Here is a 22281-nt window from a genome sequence, read left to right on the forward strand (position 1 = left end):
ATACTTGGCTAGAAAATAGCCATAGCAATAGGATAGCATTGTTTGGTTTTAAAAACTCAAAAACACAAAAAAAAAAAAAAAACACAAAAAAAGTTAAAAAAAATTAAAGCTATAACTCTCATTTTAAAAATGTTTAACCCGAGGGCTAGGGGTAGAGGACGAGGGCGGGGACGTGGGCGTCCAACTACTGCAGGGGTCAGAGGCCGTGGTCCTGGCCGGGGTGAGACACCACCTGCTTATGAGGGAGCAGGGGAACGCCGCAGAGCTACACTCCCTAGGTTCATGTCTGAAGTTACTGGGACTCGTGGTAGAGCACTGTTGAGGCCAGAACAGTGCGAACAGGTGATGTCGTGGATTGCTGACAATGCTTCGAGCAATTTGTCCACCAGTCAGTCTTCCACGCAGTCCACCCATGTCACCGAAATCGCCACTCCTCCAGCTCCTGCACCTCAGCCTCCTCCCCCCCAGTCTGCCCCCTCCCAGGAAAATTTGGCATTTGAACCGGCATACTCTGAGGAACTGTTTTCTGGACCCTTCCCACAGTCACAAACCACTTGTCCGGTTGCTGCTGAGCAATTTTCCGATGCCCAGGTTTTCCAACAGTCACAGTCTGTGGGTGATGATGACCTTCTTGACGTAGTGGAAGTGTGTAAAGAGGTGTCCGACGATGAGGAGACACGGTTGTCAGACAGTGGGGAAGTTGTTGTCAGGGCAGGAAGTCCGAGGGGGGAGCAGACTGAGGGATCGGAGGATGATGAGGTGACAGACCCAAGCTGGGTTGAGAGGCCGGGTGAACACAGTGCTTCTGAGACGGAGGAGAGTCCTCGACCAGAACAGGTTGGAAGAGGCAGTGGTGGGGCCAGACGGAGAGGCAGGGCCAGAGCTGGTGCATCAGCGCCAAATGTGTCAACTAGTGAAGCTCCCGTGGCGAGGGCTCTTGCGGCGAGGGCTAGATCTTCAGAAGTCTGGAGGTTCTTTAAGGAAACACCGGATGACCGACGGACTGTGGTGTGCAACATTTGCCAAACCAGGCTCAGCAGGGGTTCCACCACTACTAGCTTAACTACCACCAGTATGCGCAGGCATATGAATGCTAAACACCCCACTCAGTGGCAACAAGCCCGTTCACCTCCGGCCGTGCACACCACTGCTCCTTCCCCTGTGTCAGCTGATAGTCGCCTCCACGATCCTCCACAGCATCCACCAGCGTTCAGCTCTCCATACCCCAGACGCTGGAGCGGAAACGCAAATATAGTGCAACCCACCCGCACGCCCAAGCCCTTAATGTGCACATCTCCAGATTGCTTAGCTTGGAGATGCTGCCCTATAGGCTAGTAGAGACCGAGGCCTTTCGCAACCTCATGGCGGCGGCCGCCCCTCGGTATTCGGTCCCCAGCCGCCACTACTTTTCCCGATGTGCCGTCCCAGCCCTGCACCAGCACGTGTCAGACAACATCACCCGTGCCCTGACCAACACCGTTTCTGACAAGGTCCACCTGACCACGGACACGTGGACGAGTGCTGCCGGGCAGGGCCACTATATATCGCTGACGGCACATTGGGTTAACTTGGTGGAGGCTGGGACCGAGTCTGACCCTGGGGCTGGTCTTATACTGCCGACGCCGAGGATTGCGGGGCCTACCTCGGTCCAGGTGTTTCAGGCCTACTATGCCTCCTCCTCCTCCCACCCCTCCTCCACCTCCTCCTCCGAACTACCATCCGTGGGCACGGCGCCATCAGTCGGTAGCTCTAGGCACAGCAGCAGTGCCGTTGCTAAGCGACAGCAGGCGGTGCTCAAACTGCTGAGCCTAGGCGATAAAAGGCACACCGCCCAAGAGCTATTACAGGGCATCACGGCGCAGACTGATCTGTGGCTGGCACCGCTGAACCTGAAGCCAGGCATGGTTGTGTGTGACAACGGCCGTAACCTGGTGGCGGCTCTGCAACTCGGCAGACTGACACATGTGCCATGCCTGGCCCATGTGTTAAATCTGATAGTTCAGCGTTTCCTCAAGACATACCCCAATCTGTCAGATTTGCTCAAGAAGGTGCGCCGCATCTGTGCGCATTTCAGGAAGTCCAGCACAGATGCTGCCACTCTCAGGGCAGCGCAGCGCCGCCTCCAACTGCCCGCTCACCGACTGTTGTGCGACGTGCCCACGAGGTGGAATTCAACACTGACCATGTTATCCAGAGTTTACCAGCAGCGCCGAGCCATTGTAGACTGCCAGATGTCAACTTCCACCAGAACTGGTAGTCAGGTCAGTCAGCTTCCTCAAGTCTACAATGAGGAGTGGACGTGGATGTCTGATATCTGTCAGGTGCTGAGTAACTTTGAGGAGTCAACACAGATGGTCAGTGGCGATGCCGCCATCATCAGCCTCACCATCCCGCTGCTTGGCCTGTTGAAAAACTCTCTGATCAGCATGAAGTCGGAAGCTTTGCGCTCGTCACAAGAGACGGGGGAAGAAGATTCCCTTGTTGATAGCCAAAGCACCCTTAGGTCTGTTTCTCAGCGCATATCGGAGGAGGTGGAGGTGGAGGAGGATGAGGAGGAAGAGGAGGAGAATGTTGGCGAGACACAAGAGGGGACCATTGTTGAGTCCTTTACTGTTCAGCGTGTATGGGCAGAAGAAGAGGAGTTGGAGGAGTTGGAGGAGGAGGAAATGGACAGTCAGGCCAGTGAGGGGAGTGAATTCTTACGCGTTGGTACTCTGGCGCATATGGCAGATTTCATGCTAGGCTGCCTATCCCGTGACCCTCGCGTTCAAAGAATTTATTCCAGCACCGATTACTGGGTGTTCACTCTCCTGGACCCACGGTACAAGCAAAATCTTTCCACTCTCATCCCTGCAGAGGAAAGGAGTGTGAGAATGCATGAATACCAGCAGGCCCTGGTGCACAAGCTGAAACAGTATTTCCCTTCTGACAGCGCTAGCGGCAGAGTGCGTAGTTCTGCGGGACAAGTAGCGAGGGAGAGTAGGCGAGCAGGCAGCTTGTCCAGCACTGGCAAGGGTACGCTTTACAAGGCTTTTGCCAGCTTTATGTCACCCCAGCAAGACACTGTCACCTGTCCCCAGTCTCGGCAGAGTAGGGCTGATCTTTACAGAAAGATGGTGAGGGAGTACGTAGCTGACCATACCATCGTCCTAAATGATCACACAGCTCCCTACAACTACTGGGTTTCAAAGCTGGACATGTGGCACGAACTGGCGCTGTACGCCTTGGAGGTTCTTGCCTGCCCTGCCGCTAGCGTCTTGTCCGAGCGGGTTTTCAGTGCAGCTGGTGGCATCATCACCGATAAGCGTACACGCCTGTCGACTGACAGCGCTGACAGGCTGACGCTTATTAAGATGAATAAAGCCTGGATTTCTCATAATTTCCAATCTCCACCAGGTGAAGGAAGCTCAACCTGAATAATTGATCCACTCCTCCTCCTCCTCATTTTCCTCCTTCTCCTCCTCTTTGTACAGTAAAGCAGAGGAAACTGGCTATTTTTTGACAGGGCCCACTGGCTCTTGCTATAGTACTTTATGCATTTAATTTTTCTGGAGGGCCACCGACCCGGTCCTCTGTTTTAAACAATTTTTGGGAGTGCCACATACAGGCACTCAATCTGTTCAATTTTTCTGGAGGGCCACCGACCCGTTCCTCTGTTTTAAACAATTTTTGGGAGTGCCACATACAGGCACTCAATCTATTCTATTTTTCTGGAGGGCCACCTACCTGCTCCTCTGGTTTGAAAACTTTTTGGGACTGCCACATACAGGCACTCAATCGATTCCATTTTTCTGGAGGGCCACCTACCTGCTCCTCTGGTTTGAAAACTTTTTGGGACTGCCACATACAGGCACTCAATCTATTCTATTTTTCTGGAGGGCCACCTACCTGCTCCTCTGGTTTGAAAACTTTTTGGGACTGCCACATACAGGCACTCAATCTATTCAATTTTTCTGGAGGGCCACCTACCTGCTCCTCTGGTTTGAAAACTTTTTGGGACTGCCACATACAGGCACTCAATCTATTCTATTTTTCTGGAGGGCCACCTACCTGCTCCTCTGGTTTGAAAACTTTTTGGGACTGCCACATACAGGCACTCAATCGATTCCATTTTTCTGGAGGGCCACCTACCTGCTCCTCTGGTTTGAAAACTTTTTGGGACTGCCACATACAGGCACTCAATCTATTCTATTTTTCTGGAGGGCCACCTACCTGCTCCTCTGGTTTGAAAACTTTTTGGGACTGCCACATACAGGCACTCAATCTATTCAATTTTTCTGGAGGGCCACCTACCTGCTCCTCTGGTTTGAAAACTTTTTGGGACTGCCACATACAGGCACTCAATCTATTCAATTTTTCTGGAGGGCCACCTACCTGCTCCTCTGGTTTGAAAACTTTTTGGGACTGCCACATACAGGCACTCAATCTATTCAATTTTTCTGGGGGGCCACCTACCTGCTCCTCTGGTTTGAAAACTTTTTGGGACTGCCACATACAGGCACTCAATCTATTCAATTTTTCTGGAGGGCCACCTACCTGCTCCTCTGGTTTGAAAACTTTTTGGGACTGCCACATACAGGCACTCAATCTATTCTATTTTTCTGGAGGGCCACCTACCTGCTCCTCTGGTTTGAAAAATTTTTGGGACTGCCACATACAGGCACTATCCAAATTAAATTGTCTCCATAGCAGCCTCCACACGTTGTCTCCATTGCTACCTCCAAAAGTCGTCCATATAGCTGCCTCCATACATCGTCCCTTTATCAAACGAGGTGTGTCAGGCAGAAATTTGGGTTGTTTTCATGGATTCCACATCAAAGTTGTTAACTTTGTCGCCACCCAGCTGTGTTATCCACAAAATATACTAATAAACTTTTATCATTTACCAATATTATTTCAGCGCTTCTTGCGCATCTGTTTACATTCGCCTCACCCGCCATATCCTAAACTTATAAGAACGCTACTACACTTGATCTTATACAAAAGGTTCTTAGAAGTGCTGTTTGGGGAGTAGCCTAGAGACAGGGGCTTGGATTGGCGAAAGCTCGCCTGGCAGCGGAGCGCCAACTCCATGCCAAGATCCAACTAACATAGTTTTAACTGCAGCACCTTTAATCTACTACTAGTTCACTGCCTCCATACATGGTCCCCTTATCAAACGAGCTGTGTCAGGCAGAATTTTGGGTTGTTTTCATGGCTTCCATGTTAACTTTGTCGCCACCCTGCTGTGTAATCCACAAAATATACTGGCAAACTTTTATCATGTACCGATATTATTTGAGCGCTTCTTGCTCACCTCCTTTGGTTCCTCTCTGCCACCCATTGGTTTGAAGCCTGAGTCCATTTAGGGTATGTCGCCATGCCACTCTCTAGCCTGCTGCCGCTGCCTCTGCATGCCGTCCCCTATAGTGTCAGGGTCAATTATTGCATGTTTTAGATGCTATCTAGCTTCATTCTGTCACTCTGTCATGGCCATGCTGTTGCCCATAATTTTGGCATAATGGTGCGATTAAGCAGCCTCAGAGGCATCCATGCATGCTGCCCCTGCTGTTTCCTGTCCATTTCCGTGGTGTTTCCATCCTTTTCTGAGGTTCCCAGGTGTTTGGCCAAGCTTCCCTGTGCAGAGCCTTGGTCCCCTTGAAAAATGCTCGAGTCTCCCATTGACTTCAATGGGGTTCGTTATTCGAGACGAGCACTCGAGCATCGGGAAAAGTTCGTCTCGAATAACGAGTACCCGAGCATTTTAGTGCTCGCTCATCTCTAGTGCTGAACTCTCCCCCTCTCTGACTTTATACAACCATCCCACTTCAAAGTTGGCTTTCTGGATGATACCCCCAAACTAGGTCATTAAAGAAACCTTATATGGAAGATGTTAAGCTACAACAAAATGATAGGGGTTTATTCTGTCAATTTCTTCTGACAGGTTCCTTATATATAGGTTTATATCAAATAGCAACATATGCATTTTATGACCATCGAATGAAATGGAAGGTGTTAAGCTACAACATATTGATAGTAGTTTATTCTGTCAATTACTTCTGACAGGTTCCCTATATATAGGTTTATATCAAACGGTAACATATGCAACTTATGACCATTGAATGAAATGGAAGGTGTTAAGCTACAACATAATGGTAGTAGTTTATTCTGTCAATTACTTCTGACAGGTTCCCTATATATAGGTTTATTTCAAATGGCAACATATGCAACTTATGACCATCGAATGATAAAAGTTATAGGAATTGCCATGATGTTCGAATACATTCACTAATCTTTTCTTTTAGGTGGTTTCACTGGCACAGATCTGCTACTGATCAGACACACCTAATTACACTCATAATGTTGGAATCTGTTCTTTGCTATTAGAAGCTTAGGTAATTTGATTAATGTATTTTTATTCTGGTTAATATGGTTTCAATTCAGAATTGTTGTTGCAATAACTGGTTGGAACACATTGAATGCTGGGAAAGAATGAAGCCGTTCGTGCAAATCCTAGGACTTTGTGTGGGAAAATTCTATAGGTTTTCTTTTTATGTGGACTTATTGATGAACAATAATTCTTCCATTATTCCAAAAAAGATAGGTTGTCTGCATTGAACAATTCCTTTTTGTTAGAAGGGTCTACTGGTGGGACATACAGTGAGTAGTGAATCTAGTAGCAAGTACTCCACTTTACCACAATCCCACCACTAGAGAATTGAAGTATTACATGATATTTATTAAAAATCAATGTATTTTTATGTACCTGCCAGAGTGGGAAATGGTTTATTTTTGTAGCCGCTTTGAATGTAGGACTCCCCCGTAGAATCCCCCAACAGAATATTTAAAAAATAGGTTCTTTGGCAAATTGTCTAAGACTGGAGCACCAGATTCAGCAGAACCTGTTGACAAGCCTTAGGGACAATGTAAGCCAATGGGGGGACGTGACCCTCTCATTGTGCAGATGAGTAGGATTCCCAAAAATCAGTTTCCCACCTATTTAACATTGATGACTTCATAAGGAGATTCCATCAGTTTTTATTTCTTAGAGCATTTGTTTAGCTCTACATTTATTTAAAATATCCAAAGTTTTGAAAATGTAACTTTGTTTTTTTCCTTTTGAGGCTGAGCTATTGCTATATTCCGTGTCTCTACAGGCATCTCTATGGCTACTTAGCAGCCTAAGGATTGATTTCTCTTAGAGTTACTGATCCCTGGAAGTTAAAGGGATCCGATCTGCCAGGGCTCATTGATTTTCTTCTGCTGCCATGTTTACTGCCTGACTTCCATTCTGTAGTATTGATTTGGAAGGGACAAGCAGATATGTCTTCATGCTTCTGATATGGGAACGCATATCTTGTATTTGAGATGTCTCTGTCTTTCATATTGAGTATTCTAATGGAAACATTCCTCTTGCCACTTAGACACTTACATGAATTTTGGGATAATATTCAGTGGTTGCACTATGAAGGATCATGCTGTCACAGCATAGGTTTCTAGGTTTCTGCTACATCCCACTTTAAAAAGAACATCTTCATATCTATAGAAAAAAATCCCAATTTAGTCTTTTTTTTGTAATTATTTTCCATCTTAATAGGGACTGTGGATTTATTGTTCATGTTGAACTTAGTAGTTGTCAATAAGGAAAATAATATAAAAGTGTGTTCCAGCTAGCTACATTTTAAGAAGGAGTAACCATCGTTTTTAACTCTTAATAGTACTCAAGGAGGTTATTCTCATTGACAGTCTGCAACAATAAATGAATAGTAGTTACAAGTGTTGTGACAAGCTGTTAAAGTTCACCTGGAGGCATGATACTTACAGGTCCCAAATCCATATGCTGTATCTCTTTCCCAGCATATCTATAAATTTGTGCCCTTTCTATTAAAGGTGTTAGCAAAGGGGTTATCCAGAAATAGCAAGTTAGGTTGTATCCTAAGGATAGGGGTCCAAAGGATAGGGGATAGTCTCAGTGATGGGGCCCCCACTTATCACGAGAATGGGGATCAGTTGTGTCCCCGATGTAGCTCGAGATAAGGAGAGCAGCATTTGTGCTGGCTGTTCTATTCATCTCTATGGTGCTGATGGAGATTGCCGAGTACAGCACTTAGTTATCTCTGTCAGCACTGTAAAGATAAACAGAGCAGCCAACACATGTGCAATTGGCTGCTTCAGTCATCACAGGCGCAACATGGGTACAACATAACCCCTTTCTAGTGATCCATGGGGGTCCCACCGATCAGCATGTCAGGTCCTATCCTCAGGATAGGGCCTAACTTTCTATGATCGGATAGTGTATTATATAGCATCCTTATATTGCACATTGATTGATTTAAAAATATACATACATTAAAGAGTCTATGTAAAACTTCCTAATTAATATTGACTAATAAATAGGGATTATAGCTGAACAGCTCTAGTTCTAGATTTTCATCCCAAAGTGTGGGATCGGGGGGTGCAAGCTTCAGTTCTATAGGCGCATCTTTAACTTTTAACAGTACTGTCTTTATAGGTCCCATACCCATAGTGGAGGTTTGCATGTTGTATGTTTTGTGGATTTTGTAAATGGGGTTTATTTGATATGATAAGTGGCTTTAAGTCATTGCATATTTATTTTTTATACTTTGTGAGAAAACCTGCATTCTTTGTAGCCATCATTGCCCTCTTCTTTCCTTACCGTAAAACTGGTGGCAGATGTTTTTTTTTAACAGGGTTCTCCACATTCAAGTTCTGCAGCCCAATTCATTTTATAGAAATGTTATTTATAAAGTAGAAATTGTGGATCCAGTTAGAGGAACTGCTTTATGAGTGATTTAAATTTACACCTGGGGAAAACCCCGTTAAAAGTTCCAGGATGGAGTGTGCCTGTCCGTCAGCCAGATTCCCACAGGCACTTCATGTGTGGCCCTGCTGCTTGGAGAGCTGACAGACGAAGGCGGCCGGGAACATACAACGTCTCTCCATTGTCACTGTAGTCTACTGAATGAGTCCTTACATGCCGCCACTCTGAAATGAAAGGGCATTAACTTTCTGCTTTTAAACCTGCAAAACAGAGGTGTGATAACCACACAACCGAAAACAGAACACCGAACATCAGAGGGAAATTAAGAGCAGGCCTTGTTTTAAAGATTATCTAGACTTAACAATTAAAGAGGGAACTTCAAGGAATTAAAAATAACCTGGAACCGCGTTCCATCTTGGAGCAGACCTTTTAATCAGTGTGCAAGTCAATGTGTGTATAGGTCTTACCAACTAAGAACCTCCAAACACTTATGAGACTTAGGAGTCAGACAGACGAAGATAGAGAGAAAAAAAATAACAGAAAAATACTGTTTTTTATTTGGGATATTTTCTATCCTTTGAAATGTTTTTTTTTTTAGTAGAAACTAACGTTTCCATTTTGATTTCATACAGTTTTGAAATAAAAATGGTAACACCTTGTGACATTAAAATCCCAACTAAAAACTACTAAATATTGCTTAACAATTTATGAGAGGCAATGACAATGAAGGAACTTGCAGTCTTGTCTAATTTATGGCCGTGAACTTGTGTACTCAGTAGAGGGAATACTTCCTTCTCAGTTTTCAGTGAAAGTTACAAAGCTAAGGTAAGAATTAGAATGTCATATTTCTATATTTCTCACAATATAATTACTGTTTCGTTAACTTATATTAATTAAGCTTTCTCTGGGAGATGCTACAGTCGGACATTTTGTGTCCTGATGTGTATGGACTATCATTTTTATTTAATTGTAACCACACAAGGAACAGCTGAGTTTATTGGTTTCAGAAAATATATAAAAAAATTTAACTCAAACACTTTGGTTCCAGCTAGTGATCTGTCTCATCTTTAACATGAGGACACAACACATGATGCTGCAGAACAGTGCATTGGGCAGTTCAAGCTCATTTCAATATAGTCATTGTTATCCCCATTATTACAGTAATATGGCACTTTATATACATGTATTCCTTTAGTTAAACAGCTGTTATATTCTACTATGCGTACAAACTTTAAAACGTCTAAATCTTCATTCACACAAGCCTACTGGATGTTTAATCAGTGGATTAAAAATACGTTTTGTTTCACATGCTTGTGTTATTTATTGACAATATAAAAGAAATTAAGGTCTGTGTGTCTGTCTGTATTTGTGTCTGAGACAACCTATAATAAATACCCCGGGTCTTTTTACATCAGCTGAGGCACAGAAAAAAAGCAACAGACGAAACTTATTTGTGTATTTTGTCTGGCTACACAACTGTATTTCGGTAGTCTTGTGAGAACAAGACGGTAGAATAAAAATTTGTTGACTCTCGCTACATTTTTTTTTTTTTGTAATTGTGACTTGCGTGTCAACAACTTTTAAAGAGTTTGATTTTTGTTGATGTTGTACAGTAAAGCTGACTGGTTATCAGACTTTAATAAAGACAAACTGTCTTAAAATGAAAAAAATAACTTTTAACCTCTACCCAGTGTTCAACATACTATTACTACATTGTGTTGGGAAAGGGGGTTAGAGATCAGTAGCGAAATCCTATCTACTGTACTGCAAAACAGTAGTATTGCAGTATATGCTAAGAACAATCAGGCCCCCTAGGGTCCAAGTAACCTAGTGGACCTAAAATAATAATTACATTTGCCTTAGTCAAGACAAAAAAGGTTACACTACAAGTATTCTGATGTGGGAGATGTACTCATATGTCACAGAGTTGGAGAATGTGTTGCTATAATAGACAGAATCATTGTAAGGCATGTGTAGTTCAGAACAAACTATAATGTGGAAAGATGTGTTATAGCTTGTTTTTTCTAGACATTAGATTAGGTAAATTGGCAGCTTTTCTCCTAAAATGCATACTTTTGCCTTTTAATAGTATAATTTGTTCTTGGTATATTTTATATTATTAAAAATGTTCATTATCCATACATGTTTCAGAAATATCCCTCTTGCCCAAGTATGGCTGAGATTCCTTCTGCACTATTTAAGGCTGAGAACAGGTGTCTCCGGGTGTGGGAATAATAAAAAAGAACATTCATTTTTGCTAATCTGTATTTATAGTAAATAAATGGGGAGAAATCAGTTTGGCATTTCTGTTCCACCCAATCCCGCCTCATGCAAGACAGTCCAGGTCTGTAGTACTAAGAGGGAAGGGAACATTCATGCTTTGTGCAGATCTTCTCAAGTCTTTGTTCATTTGTTTATTCACGTTTCAGCATTCAAGGTCCACTGCCAATTTTGTTTCAAAAATCTATTGAAGAAGTGAATTACTATTATATTGATAGGAATGGAATGAGTCTTTTCAAATCTTTTATTGTGATGTAGTAATAGTTTTAAGTGCCATGAGACGCTACGAAAGCCATAAAATGTGGTGCCCTGGTACCCGTGACCCTGAGACTTGGAATCTCTCTTTCATGTACTTGGTAACCAGCTAGGAAATAAAATGTTATTTTAGACAATATGCTTATAATGTACTCACTGTATGATACGAGTTGTAGGCTTAGTGTTAGAGTGTGTTTTGGATGGAACCAGAACTTCAAAATGCATGAATTTCATAATATCTAATGCAGAGCTTTTTGCAGATTTCCACTGACAGAAACGCTCAGACAACCGTATTTGGGGGCCGTGAGCTAGCCGCACAGATCGAGTCCTACTCATGGCCCCCATTGAGGTCTGTTGTAGTGATAGTGTGGTTAGCCCACCTTGTCTCACCGCACCATGACCGTTCTGGGTGGCCATGCTGCAATATATGAATAAGTCCATGTTAATGGAACTGTTGCGTTGCGACCACCAAAGTTGTAGTCATCCAGAGTGGTTGCCTAACGCTGACCTACCATCCTTCACTGAGCAGGGGCAGGAAACACGTTGGTATGACTAGAATCACTCAGATGTCTCACCACTCTCTAAGCCCATATTTCACATCCCTTACCCGGTATGCAGTATTTTCATTGAAAATACCATAGTTCTAGCGGGAAAATGTCTCAAGTAAGAATTTAATTGTGGTAATAATTAAACTGCTTTATTCAGACTGAAATAAAAATTTGGTCCAGCAATTTGGGCCTCATAAATATTTTATTTGTTTATTATTAAAAAATGATTTCCATGTTTTGCACAATATTCGGACCTAGTTCCTTCTCTATTATCTGCAAATTTGGCTTTGTGTATGGTTAACAAGGATCCAGGGACCATATCACATCTGGTTTAATGCAGTAAAATGAAAGGATCTTCCATATAAAATATTTTCAGGAAACAGAGACTAAGTACCGAGTCCATAGTCTTTGTATACTATATACAGGCGGTCCCCTAATAAAGGACACACGACTTAGTTAAAGACGGACCTCTCTGCCCACTGTGACCTCTGGTGAAGCTCTCTGGGTGCTTTACTATAGTCCCAGACAGCAATAATCAGCTGTAAGGTGTCTGTAATGAAGCTTTATTGATAATCCTTGGTCCCATTACAGCAAAAAAATTTCAAACTCCAATTGTCACTGGGACAAAAAAAATTTTGTCTGGATCTACAATTACAGTTTCAACTTACATACAAATTCACACATTAACATATATTGATTGGATTTTATATTGATTTTATAAAGTGCCACATGGCCTTGATTTTTTTATCGTACTGTAAGATGAACTAATGAGTGTCAGAGATTACAAACCACATGAATGAAGGTGTTAAGAAGTTGGTTAATTTGCTTTTTGTTGGTCCTCTTATGTGGCAAAAAAGTGTCAGGAAACTAGTGCAGGTAAAGTGTCGGGATTGAAGAGCTGCCAAATTGAGTGACAAAAAAGAAGCTAAATTGTGGTGCTGACATATAATACTGTATATACTTGAGTATATGGCGGGTATATGTCACCTCGGCTTATATATGAGTCAATAGAAAATATTAACTTACATACTCACCTTCCGGTGTCCCCAAAGCTCGTTGCGGGTCCTCTTCTGTCTTCTTGCTGTAACAGCCAGCAGAGCCGCTTCCATGTTATCTGGTGACGTCATAGTATGTGCTGGCCAGCAGATCGTATGGACGCGTTTCTGCCGACTATTACAGCAGAAAGAAGACCGAAGAAGACCTGCAACGAGCATCGGGAAGCCACGACAAGCATCGGGGACGCCGGAAGGTGAGAATGTAAGTTTATTTTTTATGCGGACTGGCTATATACTAAAGGGGGTTGGCTGGCTGTGTACATAGGGGAGCAGTTTCCCTCCCCACCCTTGGGAAACATGTGACCTTTTCAAATATATTAATAACTCCCCACACTCGGGATTGGCTGTAGAGGAGCAGGGGGCGTCGCTAAGCCAAGTGATGGGTGTTTTCATATATTTGAAAAGGTCACATGGAGGAGCTGTTCCCCAAGGGTGGGGGGGAACTGCTCATTTCCAGCCCCTCCCATTTGGCAGTTGCCTAGTCACACAGCAGATGCTAATCAAAGGTACAATATAACATATATTTTTTTCTGTAAAACCAATTTTTAATACAAAAACACTTTGGCAGTGTATGTACTATGCTCTGTGGGGACTGGGGGAGTGCTAAAAATGTGTCTCCTGGTGACAGGTTCCCTTTAAGGGGGCAGCCGCCCAAAGCCAATAAAAAATGCCAATAAAAATTGCCCCCCACTGTATAGCCAATATCAGGAGTGGTGAGGCTCAGGCAGTAGGTATCCACCAGAGATTCCTTATCCCATCCTGGAAAATGTATTTGCATACTTCCCAGAACCCTGCAGTGGCTCCACATGCCGCCATGAGTGGCTTTTAATGGCAATATCTTCACAAGGAGTCTTCTTATTTCTCTTGCCATCAATATAAACATGCCAAAACCTCGTATGTAGTCTGTAAACTGCATACTATTTTATTTCCAGTTTTTAACTGAAGGGAGTAACTTTAACTTTGACTTGGGATTAAGTTGTTTGCATTACAGCTATCAGCCTGGGACATGGTAATATTTATAATAGACACAAGTTGCGCTTTTATTGACCATCTTAAAGGGAACCTGTCAGCAGAAATATACCTAATAAACTACCAGTATGTTATCAAGCAGCTGAACACCTTCCCGATCATGTTTCTTTCATGGCCTGGTGTGGTGACATCATCCAGAAAATCAACTTTGAAGTGAGATGTAAATTGGTTGTATAAAGTCAAGGAGACAGAGAGTTAGCACTGAATTCAAGCTTTCGCCATCACAGAATGCCCTCTTCACTGTAATTGATGGTCCTGCACCCATAGACATCACTAACCAGATCTTCTGAAGTCTGGTGCATGATGTTAGGTGCATGATGTTAGTCACGGGAGGGGGTGTTCAGAGACAGGGAGAGCTTGACTTCACTGTTGAACTCTCCGCCTCCTTGACTTTATGCAACCAATGCAAACCTCACTTCAAAGAAGATTTTGTGGGTGATGTAACCATGGTGGGCTAGGAAAGAAACATGATCTGTAAGATATAAAGCTGCTAGACAGCATACTGCTACTAGTTTATTAGGCCAGTTTCTGATGACAGGTTTCCTTTAAGATGCATGCCCTGAACATATGTTATGTTTGACATGTCCTGTTGTGTGTTTCCTACCTCTTGTTTCTTCAGGGTTTTTGAACTTCTGAATGAAATGTGGCTCAACCTCATCCTTAACACTGGTAATGCTGCAGTGTTCAAGATAAATCTATATTTCAGTCACTATAACGCTTTTGATCAGAAAAGCAGATTTTATCATGTGTTGTCCCTGTTTATATAGTGTTGCATAGTTTTACATGCATCTGTATAGTTTCTTTCAACCCAACGTACAAAAATCTGCTTATTAAATAGCAAACAGGAAGGTCCTTTTTTTAAAAATGTGAGCAAGAAGGATATTCAAAACAGGGATTGTCATGGAAACGCCACAATATTTGCTTAAAATGACACAAGGTCTCTTGGTAGCTGTGTTGACACATTTGGCTCCATTTTTGGCTCTCACCCTATCTGAAATGGATCTTAACAGTAGCCTTTGTTATTTAACAATTAGCTGCTTTTCCTCAACTTTTGTGCTTTGTCCCAAAATTAATAATTGTAGAACGAGCTCCAGATTTTTTTTATAAAAAATAAGTCAGTCACCCTCCAGTATTCCAGTATAAAGGAAGCGTGACAGCTGGTGCGATTGTGTTGTGTAAATTCCACAAATAGAGCTCTTCCAGGGCTTTCTAATGCACACAACAGGAATACTGACAACTTCCAGAAGTTTTAGATTTTTACTCATTTCTTGTTAGAAAACCGTGCCTGTTCTGGACTTTGACTGTTGTCAAGGTATAAAGCTGGAAAACATGATTATACTCTGCATAAAATGACGTGGCGTAATCTCCTCCGGACAAGCTGATAATCACAACAGCAAATTATCCAAAGTTATGTTCTCGGCTCGCATTAGGTGGAAGTGACATTAGCTTCCGTTTCATAGGTGTTTCCTTGGGTTTTATGAACAGAAAAAATAGAAAGATCACTTAGGCTCAACCCTTTATGTGGACAACACATTTGGCACATTACTTATTGGTACAAGTCGTTTTCTATTGTATGCTCTGGCTTCATGTTCATAGAGATAGCCTAGTCAGTCTGTATCTCCTTCTAGTTGTTAATGTACATGTCCATGAATGTTGCTTTTAAATGTTGTATAGTCAATGTTCCAACAGCTAGCGCACATGTATTTATATGGGCTAGTGCACACAGCTGTACTTTCCACATCTTATGGTAGGTCCTAATCCTGCCCGTGTTTGTAGCTCAGACAGTCTTTAGTGGGGTTAGCGGTTGAGTGGATGACACATAGACCGCAAACAACGGACCATGGCCCTGTTGTTTGCGGTCAGAGAGCAATCTACGATTGTGTGCATATAGCATTAGGTTGTGGTAAAAGTACAAGTATAATTCTGGATTGCCTCGGTAAAGAGTCTGGAATCAGTGGGGGAGATCTGTGATTAGGCAGGATTCCTCTGCCAGTTTTCTAGAGTGTCTTAGGAGCTTTTCGGCATGTCAGATTTATCATAGTGGCTTAGACTGTTTGATAAATCTGGCATATGAAGTGTTAAAGGGAACCTGTCACCAGGAGACCCATTTTTAGCACTCTCCCAGTCCCCACAGAGCATAGTGCATACACTGCCAAAGTGTTTTTGTATAAAAAATAGGTTTTACATAAAAAAAGATATGTTATATTGTACCTTTCATTAGCATCTGCTGTGTGACTAGGCAGTTGCCTTTTGCAGTTACCCCCCACCCACCCTTGGGAAACATGTGACCTTTTCAAATATATGAATAACTCCCCACACTCGGGATTGGCTGTAGAGGAGCAGGGGGCGTCGCTAAGCCTAATGATGGGTGTTTTCATGTATTTGAAAAGGTCACATGGAGTAGCTGAATCCCAAGGGTGGGGGGAACTGCTCATTTCCAGCCCCTCCCATTTGGCAACTGCCTAGTCACACAGCAAAAATGGGTCTCCTGGTGACAGGTTCCCTTTAAGGTTTACAATGTATTTGTGACTTTTTTTGTCACACAAAAGTCAAAACGTTTTTGTACAACCAGTTTCTCCGTATTTCTTACTAGTGGAGGGGACTGGAGGGAAATTTAATTTTAAATGTGTAACTTTTTCAAAGTTGCATCTTATAAATCTGCCTTGAACATTTGGATTCTCTTGAATAGATCTGAATAAGTTAGGTACAGTGAAAAACTACGGCAGAAGTGATATTATGGTATTGGCATTAATACACCATAAAACCGACCTACCTACAATGATATATTCCCCATACTATATATATAAATATATATATATATATATATATATATATATATATAGACTATATACTCCCATGACTGATATTTCTTAATATGTACATTTGTCCAAACCATCAAAAAGTAAATGTGTCTTTTGAACTTTTGTATAGGAATTCATTTGAGAGAGGCCATTTTAGTAACGCTTGCAGTAAGAAGTTGGAATGGACATCGCAGCAACGGGACTTCATGTACGAGGTAAGATTATTTTTAAAGATCTCATTACAAGATTCAGATGCACTTCTTAAGTGTCTCTTCCAATATTCTGCTTACATCAGCCATTTTTAACCCTATAATTACAAATAACATCTCTGTCCTTGAATCGTAGCAAGTTGTTAAAATTACAATAGGTCAGTTATGACCACCATTACAGCTCCCATAGGGGTGGTCACTACCCTTCTTAGGACCTTTAGTTGTAAAGATGCCTAATTGTTACCGTATATACTTGAGTATAAGCCGAGTTTTTCAGCACAAAAAATGTGCTGAAAAACACTAACTCGGCTTATACTCGAGTCAAAAAGCTAAAAAAAAAAAAAAGACTAAAAAAAAAAAATCAAAACTCACCTTTTCAGCGGCCGCGCGAGTCTTCTATGCGATCCCTCTGGCTGCGGCACCAGGTCCGAGTCACTGACTTCAGCCCGCCGTCGTATTGTGTGTGCCGGCAGCCGGCACACACTGTGATGTCAGCGCTGCGGCTGACGTCAGAGCTGCGCGCCACACGCACCTGGCGCCGCAGCCAGAGGGATCGCATAGAAGACTCGCGCGGCCGCCGAAAAGGTGAGTTTAGATTTTTAATTTTTTTAAATTAACTGTCCGGCTCCATAACGGGCCGGGGATCCGGCTCTTTAAGAGGGCACAGGGGCTGGTGGCTACAAATTGGGGCAGGGGGTTAAAGGCTACAAATTGGGGCAGGGGGTTAAAGGCTACAAATTGGGGCAGGGGGTTAAAGGCTACAAATTGGGGCAGGGGGTTAAAGGCTACAAATTGGGGCAGGGGCTGACAGGCTACATATTGGGGCAGGGGCTGACAGGCTACATATTGGGGCAGGGGCTGACAGGCTACATATAGGGGGCAGGGGCTGACAGGCTATATATTGGGGCAGGGGCTGGCACACTATACCGGGGCAGCGGCTGGCAGGCTATGTACTACTGGGGGCTGGCTGGCAGCTATATACTACAAGGGGCTGCTGTCTATATACTACTGGGGGCTTGGTGGCTATATACTTGGGGGGGCTGTGACCAATGCATTTCCCACCCTCGGCTTATACTCGAGTCAATAGGTTTTCCCAGTTTTTTTGTGGTAAAATTAGGGGCCTCGGCTTATACTCGGGTCGGCTTATACTCGAGTATATACGGTACATCTGTTTCTAATTCTTTCATAATAGAACGGATATCTTCCTGGAGATTAGCAGAGCTAGGTGACAATCCATGTGGGGGTTATAATGGTAGCCATATTTTTATATAACTAATACATTTCTTGTTGTTCTTCAAGTTGCCATGCAGAAGTTTTTTCCTTACTGTTTATTAAGGTTAATTTTTTGTGTAGTGTAAGCTAGCTCTGATATCATTTCGCTGGGTTTATATATGGTTGCCAACCTCTACAAGCAGATCTGCAGTATAAAGCATAGGGGCAGCTGCACACTCTGCTCTACTTGTTCAGCAAACTAGAACAAAACTAAAAAGCAGACAATTCCAAAGATGAATTACAGCAGGTAAGCATCACCGGGAGGAGCGCCCCCAACAGGAAATCTGCTTTACAAGTATCTTTCAGTAGCAACTTTCCACATTATATCTTTTTCATTCTGCATAATGCTGGATTCTTTATAAGCAGAAACATCACATTATGTTTATTTAAAAATTCCTTCTGATGTCTTTATCTTCTCCCATGGTTTGCAGTAAAGTGTGACTGTCAGCATTTCTAGAATCTAAGACCTTTTTACGTAGCAGTCCAGTAAATCACATTGATAGGCAATCACTAAGACATTAGCTCTCCGCCGCAGTCACATCTGATAATCTATCCATTTGTAAGTATAAAATCTAATAGAACTTCCTTTAGAGTTCGCTCTGACCACCGCACTCCCTCCCATCCTGACTGCCATCCACAAGTCCTTATTCCCGGACAATCCTACAATGGCAATTATTTATTATACTTTATATGATTATACATATATGTCATGCTTTAGTATTTTAGCTATATTTGTTCTAATCTAATAACCATAATAATAATATTGTGTTACGTACTATAAATTTTTAGGGTAAGTCAATGAATTTATCTATAATAACATAAAGGGAGAAGACTCAGAGATATTTTTTCTTATTATATTCTGTAGTAAAGTGACAGTGATGTCACTACTTGTCAATTATGCTCAAGTGATGTCACTTTTCAAAAGTCCAAGTTGACCTCCATGCAGAAATGTATTTGGCTATCCCTATGTCTGCAATTCCCTTTGGAGGTCATAATGGGCTGTTTTCTACACTTCTGAATAGAAATCATCTGGTAATATTGGTTATACTGGTTTTAAAACATCCATAATCATATGACTAACATGGCTAGATCCCATTGCAATGTGTAGAATCATGATGAAACTTAAAATATGACACTGTTTACATTTATTTTGATAAGTGCCACTCTCAAGTAATTATTCCAAATAACACAACACTTTGGAAACATTTTTTTAGAACTCAGTGCTCACAGTGTCATACCATGTGTACATTTTGCTTGGATTGTCCTGGAATTTCCTGGTAAATTTAAATTGTTCTAGCTTCAAAAGGGAAAGGGGTTTGTTCACACCCGCCTGGATTATGGTGACCCCCTTAAAGGAAATTGGTGACCAGTTTTGGCCATACAAAGCTTCAGACCGTGTTAGAGTGGAGTGTCCTAGCGACTGGACAGTGAAAAGTTAAAGGGGTATCCAGGAATATGAACGTCTGATCCAAAAAAAAAAATGAAAGTAACAAATCTCAATGTAATTAGTCATAAAATGGAGCTTAAATAGTTTGATTTTATGATTCACAACATTTTATGGCCTCTCTAAAGTATGCAGAGTTATCACCAAGATGGCCGCCACTGGAAACTACGAGTCCCAGGACCCTTTAGTTCTCAGTAACTCCTCCTACCACTTATGCTCTGCTCCCAGTGATGATCTAACAGGTTTTCTTGCTCTGTTACCATAGTAATGAAGTGTAACTACCATCACCAAAACACTGGCCATACTGGATGCACTGCAACCAACCGACTACAGGCAAACGTAGTGATGATCACATGACCTGCCCAGGCAGGTGCAGGACATGTGATGTGTACATGTGACCAGCGGCCATCTTCTGTCCTGTGTCTGCTCAGCAACGGACCGCGCAGAGGAAATTAAAGGGGTATTCCGGGAATATGAACGTCTGACACAAAAACCCATGATGATATAAATAAATGAATACAACAATACTCAATGTCATTAGTCACAAAACGGAGCTTAAATAATTTGATTTTATGATTTACAAAATTTATGGCCTCTCTAAAGTAGGTGGAGTTATCATTAAGATGGTCGCCACTGGAAACTACAAGTTCCATGATCGTTTAGTTCTCAGTAACTCCTCCTACCTTTTATGCTCTGCTCCCAGTGATGATCTAACAGGTTTTCTTGCTTTGTTACCATAGTAATGATGTGTAACTGCCATCACCACAACACTGACCATACTGGATGCAGTGCAACCAACCGACTACAGCCAAACGTAGTGGTGATCACATGATCTGCCCAGGCAAGTACAGGACATGTGATGTGGACATGTGACCAGCAGCCATCTTCTGTCCTGGACCGCGCGGAGGAAATTAACGGACTAATTAAAGGGCCAGTAGCATTTTAATTCTTCATTACAGTGTATGTCACCAGCATTTTTCTGCTAAGGGGAGCAAAATTTTAAATAACAACTAATTACACATTATCTTATATTTTGAGTGCCCACTTGTATACAAATTATGCTGATTCCTGGAATACCCCTTTAAGGGACTGATTAAAGGGCCAGTAGCATTTTAATTCTCCATTACAGTGTATGTCAGTAGCATTTTTTTGCTAAGGGGAGCTACATTTTTAATAACATATAAGCTTATATTTTAAGCTTTATATTTTAAGGACCCATTTGTATATGAATTATGCCTATTCCTGGAATACCCCTATAAGTTTTAATTAAGCTTTGCAAATCTTGAAAGGGCTCTGTATGGATCATTCACCCTGAAGAGCTTTCTGCTCTTTGCCCTGTGCTGCTTCCACTAAGAGCACTTGCGAGAGCTGCAAACCTGGATCAAACATTCACTTTTCACAGTCCTGCAGCTACTTACTACACACATAAAGGTGTGCTTCTGCAGCTCTCCAGGGCCTATACCTAGCACAGTCAGCAGTTTATTATGATCAAAACCGATAACGGTTTCTCTTTAAATGCTCAGATTTTTCTTGACAGAACCATGTTGTTCACAAAGGGTATAGTATCTTTGAGTTATCAATATATTCATATATTTCCAAAAAGAACAACGGGCAGTGGATGGACAAATGACCAGGATTGTTATTGTGATGTTCTATGGAAAACAGAACAGACACGTCATAAGGACAGACGGATCCTCTTTAAATTCATACTAGATGTAAGGAACAGGTATTCATTTAGTACTTTAGACTATTAGAAAATGGCACGCAAATATTTTGTCGTTAACACAAAACACCATTATCCAGCTTATTGCTTACATGTAGGCAGATGCAGAACAGCCAACAGGTACATGCCATCTGCTGCCTTTTCACCTAAGGGGGGTCAGTAAGTAAAAGAAAACACATCTGAGGGGCCTCAGCTAGAAACACAAGACGTCTATAAGCCTAGATGTGCACACCAGCCAGTTCATTCATTAAAAATGGATTCATCCAATATGACCTTTGGTTTTGAAGTTGGGGAACTTGGGGGTCAGTTTAATGAGGCTCCCGCTGGGACATCGTTTGCTTGTATTTAAAGCCAAAGCTGGAGACGACACACAAACATGACTATGCAGATAAGCAGCGCCGAGCTGACATGCTGCAGCTGTCAGTCAGTAATCTCTTCATATTACGCCTCATTTCTAGAAATTATAGCCAGATTATGAATTATGAATGAAAGCCGAGCTGCAGTTTGCACGTCTAAAAGAAATACATAGAAATCAATAGCCATGAATTTTTGGTGACGGCCGGTACAGCTGTTTTCCTGTGCAGAACGTGTATAATGTTCACCTGTCATTCGGACAAGTTTCATAACATGTTCCTAGACGTGGGGGGAAATTCTGTCATTTCTGCTGCGGAATTTGACAACAAGAATATGGTGAATTATCGTAGTTATTTCTGATTGTAGGGTGCTAATTTCTCATATTCTCAATTTATTGTCACTGGCTGGATTTAAAATACATAGCAAAAAGTTTTTAACCCCTGAGTGAATAATAATAATACTTTATTCATCCCTTTCGGGAAATTTCATGTTACCATGTGTTAGATCAGTCTTTGAGTGTGTAAATGACAGACAGACGCGTGCAGTTCTG

General features: G+C 42.3%; 1 protein-coding gene across 4 annotated transcripts in view; it reads left to right on the top strand.

Annotated features, from left to right (window-relative positions):
• The window catches only part of CASZ1 (castor zinc finger 1), a 180860-nt gene that overhangs the window by 32835 nt on the left and 125744 nt on the right, over positions 1 to 22281 (top strand). For all 4 annotated transcript variants that reach the window (XM_072156451.1, XM_072156450.1, XM_072156449.1 and 1 more), the window contains exon 2: positions 16860 to 16944. The gene's annotated coding sequence lies outside the window, so the exon portion shown is untranslated. The remainder of the gene's footprint in view (positions 1 to 16859; positions 16945 to 22281) is intronic.

This window comes from Engystomops pustulosus, chromosome 6 (genome assembly GCF_040894005.1).
Source record: "Engystomops pustulosus chromosome 6, aEngPut4.maternal, whole genome shotgun sequence".
NCBI lineage: Eukaryota > Metazoa > Chordata > Amphibia > Anura > Leptodactylidae > Engystomops > Engystomops pustulosus.